The sequence below is a fragment of the Lactuca virosa genome, chromosome 9 (assembly GCF_052849685.1).
Source record: "Lactuca virosa cultivar CGN04683 chromosome 9, Lactuca_virosa_CGN04683_v6, whole genome shotgun sequence".
NCBI classification, from domain to species: domain Eukaryota; kingdom Viridiplantae; phylum Streptophyta; class Magnoliopsida; order Asterales; family Asteraceae; genus Lactuca; species Lactuca virosa.
The window spans coordinates 64,026,443-64,031,008 of record NC_136434.1 but is presented as its reverse complement, the minus strand read 5'-3'; the positions used below and the strand labels follow the sequence as shown (position 1 = coordinate 64,031,008).

General features: G+C 42.4%; 1 pseudogene; it reads right to left on the bottom strand.

The window, feature by feature from the left end:
• Window positions 1-589: 589 nt before the first annotated feature.
• On the bottom strand, window positions 590-1,091 carry LOC145141509 (18S ribosomal RNA; annotated as a pseudogene).
• Between the last annotated feature and the right edge of the window lie 3,475 nt (window positions 1,092-4,566).

Below are 4,566 nucleotides of genomic sequence, written 5' to 3'. Positions count from 1 at the left end.
TGGATGAATGAGAAAAATCTTTCCTTTGGATTTTATCATCTAAAAGAGTCACGTCTAGTCCAACCTCGTAACACTCCAAAAGTCTCAAAACACCCAGGACTAGGTCTAAAAGTTGACACGAAACCTGTTACTACAACCCACGTGCATGCATCCAGTAAGAAAGCTCCACATGTGACTCCGGGCTCCAAACTTGTTTGGGTGCCCAAACTAACCGTTTAATTTTCCAGGCAATGTGCAAGGAGGAACAAGAAGAGGAGTGGTTAATCGATAGTGCCTGCTCCTTGCACATGACCGAAAGGTTAGAATACCTTCGGGACTTCAGGCCTATCTGTAACGGTGGACACTTCACATTCGACAACAATGCGAATGGAATCATCAGGGGTTACGGTGTGTTAACAACAAGAAATTTCTCAATTCAAAAGTTGCTTACGTGGAAGGCCTCAAGCATAATCTCATCAGTGTAGGCCAACTATGAAAGCAGGTCATCGGGTTGAATTTGATAATGAATACTGCTACATCATGACAAGTGATAGAAGCACCTGCTTGATCAAATCCAAGTCCGAAGGAACAATGTATCATTTGGATGTCTCATTGATCATTGGCAAACCGCAGTTGTGCTTTCTGTCCAAAGCAGTATCCGAAGTTAGCTGGTTATGGCACCGCAAGCTAGCTCATCTTAACTTCCGGTATATCAACAACCTGGTCACCGAAGAACTTGTCCGTGGTCTCCCCATTCGCTCCCCTAGCTTTCGTCTCTCAGTGTCAGTGTCGGCCCAGCAGAGTGCTTTCGCCGTTGGTGTTCTTTCTAATCTCTACGTATTTCACCGCTCCACCGGAAATTCCCTCTGCCCCTACCGTACTCCAGCTTGGTAGTTTCCACCGCCTGTCCAGAGTTGAGCCCTGGGATTTGACGACGGACTTAAAAAGCCACCTACAGACGCTTTACGCCCAATCATTCCGAATAACGCTTGTATCCTCTGTATTACCGCGGCTGCTGGCACAGAGTTAGCCGATGCTTATTCCCTAGATACCGTCATTGCTTCTTCTCCGGGAAAAGAAGTTCATGACCCGTGGATACACTCTTCCCAGCTTGTGAGTGTGGAAAGCAAACGAAGGGAAGCCATCCACTGGTTATTGATTCTTCAATTTCTGAACCATTAGAACTGCTTCATATTGATCTCTGCGGTCCATCTACCGTAGCCAGTCTCCATCACAAAAAGTATATACTGGTTATAGTTGATGACTTCACTCGTTTCACATGGGTCTTCTTCTTAAGGCTCAAATCCGAAACACCGTAGACTCTGATCAACTTCATCAAAGAAATTGAGCTCCAAATCAAGTTACCAGTCCAAAGAATCAGAAGTGACAATGGAACCGAATTCACTAATCATCTCTTGAATAGTTTTTTGGTTTCCAAAGGCATCAGCCACAACTTTTTAGCTCCCTACACACCGCAACAAAATGGAGTAGTAGAGCGAAGAAATCGTACTCTGGTTGAAGCAGCCAGGTCCATGTTAAACTTTGCAAACCTTCCTCTATACTTTTGGGCAGAAGCAGTGGCAACTGCATGCTTTGTTCAAAACCAAAGCATCATTTGCAAGCATCTCAACAAAATTCCATATGAGGGCCTCAACAATTGCAAACCAAATGTCAGATTCTTCCACATATTTGGGTGCAGATGTTTTGTGATCAACAACAAGGATCATCTTAACAAATTTGCACCGAAATCAAATGAAGGCATTTTTCCTGGCTATGCAACCAATAAGGTAGCCTACAGGGTTCTCATTAGATGTACGAGACTGATAGTCAAAAGCTTCGATGTCAAATTTGATGACTATTATGTCCGCAACACTGCTCCATCAAATGAAACTAAAGCTATCCTGGAAAGTGATATCCCAGCCTCTTCGGGTCCCTTAAACATAGTTCAAATTAACTATGATGATCTCTTTGACCCCGCAGAGACGGCTCATCTATATGAAATTCTTGTGTCTCCGGTGGCTCAACAACAACATGCTGAAGTATCTGCTCCAACCTTGTCCGAAGAATTGTCACACGATAGTTCCACCTCGCCGGTTGAGGGGGAAAGTTCAACTCCAGTTCAAGTGAAAACCATCGAGGTTCCAGTACTTGAAGACACGGCTCCGGTATCTATCCGCAGAGTCACAACTCAATCAAATGTCTCTTCAGACTCTGACGATGAAGAGGTTGAGAACATAGACACTAGATCAGGTACAAGGGTTATCACTCAATCATCAATCCAGGGGGAACCATCCTTGGTTCAGGGAAACTTCAATCCTCAACTCCGGGGAACCTCCATCAACTACTACCGTTCAAATTCCCTCAGTCCAAGATAATTCTGCAGGTTGCACACAAGTCGAGGGGGAACTACCTTCTCCTACCTCAGAGTCATCTGACATTAAAGATATTCCCTCCACCGCAGCTGCTGATCACTAACAAACTCGTCTTCACATCTGGACGAAGGATCACCCATCGGGTCAAATCATTGGAAACCCATCCGCAGGTATACAAACTCGATCCTCTAGTGATTTAACGGACCATTGCCACTATGCAGCCTTCATGTCCTCAGTCGAGCCTCGAACCATTAAAGAAGCACTCATGGAGCCCGACTGGATCACCGCAATGCAAGAGGAGTTAGCAGAATTTGAAAGAAACAAAGTATGGAAACTGGTACTAAAGCTAAAAGGCCATACAATCCTTGGTACTAGATGGGTTTATAAAAGCAAGCTTGATGAGTCCGGTGCGGTAGTTAGAAACAAAGCAAGGATAGTAGCAAAGGGGTACAACCAACTTGAAGGCGTCAGCTATGATGAAACTTATGCCCCCGTAGCCAGAATGGAAGCAATAAGCATCTTCTTAGCATATGCGGCACACAAAAATATCAAAGTACATCAGATGGATGTCAAAAGTGCCTTTCTAAACGGAGAACTAAAGGAATAAGTTTAATTGCAACAACCTCTAGGATTCGAAAGTCAAGAATTTCCAAATCATTGCTTCAAGCTTGAAAAAGCAGTCTACGGTCTGAAACAAGCTCCAAGGGCATGGTATGAGACTCTTTCTGAGTTTCTTGTCACGTCTGGATACAAAAGAGGTATGATTGATCCCACTTTGTTTAGAAGAGCAAATGGTAATCACTTAATGCTCGTCCAAATATACGTGGATGATATCATCTTTGGATCCATAGATCAGGGTATGGTGAATGATTTTGCAAAGCTCATGACTAGTAAATTCCAAATAAGCATGAACAGAAAGATTAATTTCTTTCTAGGACTTCAAGTCAAACAAGTCCCACAAAGGGTATTCATTCATCAAGAGAAATATACCTCTGAGCTGCTGAATAAATTCTCAATGACAATTGTTCCTCAGCCAAGGTCCCGATGGCCTTTAGATACAAGATTTCAGCTGATCCTTTCGGAGAATCAGTTGACCACAAAACTTATCGTGGAATGATTGGGTCATTGATGTACCTCACCGCAAGCAGACCGGATATTGTCTTTACAACAGGCTTATGTGCTAGGTACCAAGCTGATCCTAAAGTGTCACACTTGATCGCAATCAAGCAAATTCTCAGATACTTGAAGGGAAGTAAAGCGTTAGGCCTCTCGTACCCCGCAGGAAATGACTTCAGTTTCCAAGCCTTCACGGATGCGGATCATGCCGGATGCAGATTAGATCGAAAAAGTATTTCCGTTGGTTGTCAATTTCTAGGAGGAAGCCTAGTCAGCTGGTCTTCAAGGAAGCAGAATTGTGTCTCATTGTCTACCGCAGAGGCAGAATATGTGGCCGCAGCCAGCTGCTGTTCCCAAGTTTTGTGGATGAAAACTCAACTCTTGGACTACGGATAAAGAATGTTGCGGATACCGATTTACTGTGATTCATAAAGTGCTATAGCGATTTCTCACAATTCTATTCACCACTCGAAGACGAAACACATTGAACTCTGGTGCCACTTCATCAAATATCACATTCTCAAAGGTAACATCGAACTAATTTTTGTTCCCACTCACGAAGAAATTGCTGATGTTTTTACCAAAGCACTTGATGCTACAAAGTTGAATAATTTTCAGGAAATGATAGGAATGATGAATCCAGACCCGCAATTATTTTTGAATTGATAGGTACCGCAGACCACTTCTGGTCTCCACTGCGGTCCTAGAATAATATACTTATCATATATATTTTCGATATACCTTGTATACTGCAATCACATATAATACTTATATTCTTTGGGTCTTTAATTTATGTTATTTCTAACCTTTTATCAAGTGTTCCTTTTAGCTTCCCTACCGTAGTCACACTGCTCTCCACCGTAGTCATCAGAATCCATCCGCAATGACAATAAATGATCCCGCAATCACCTCATAAATTCCTTGATAACTTTGTGTGATATTTAATGCTCTTCATTAAATAAAAATTCCTCATAAAAACATTCCTTTTGTAGCATACAACGTTTCAGTTTCTTTCAAAATCACCTTTCTGTGCCAGACCTATTTTAGGTTAAATGACAAATAAATTGTTTTTCCATAAAAGAAATCTTTTAAGAAATCT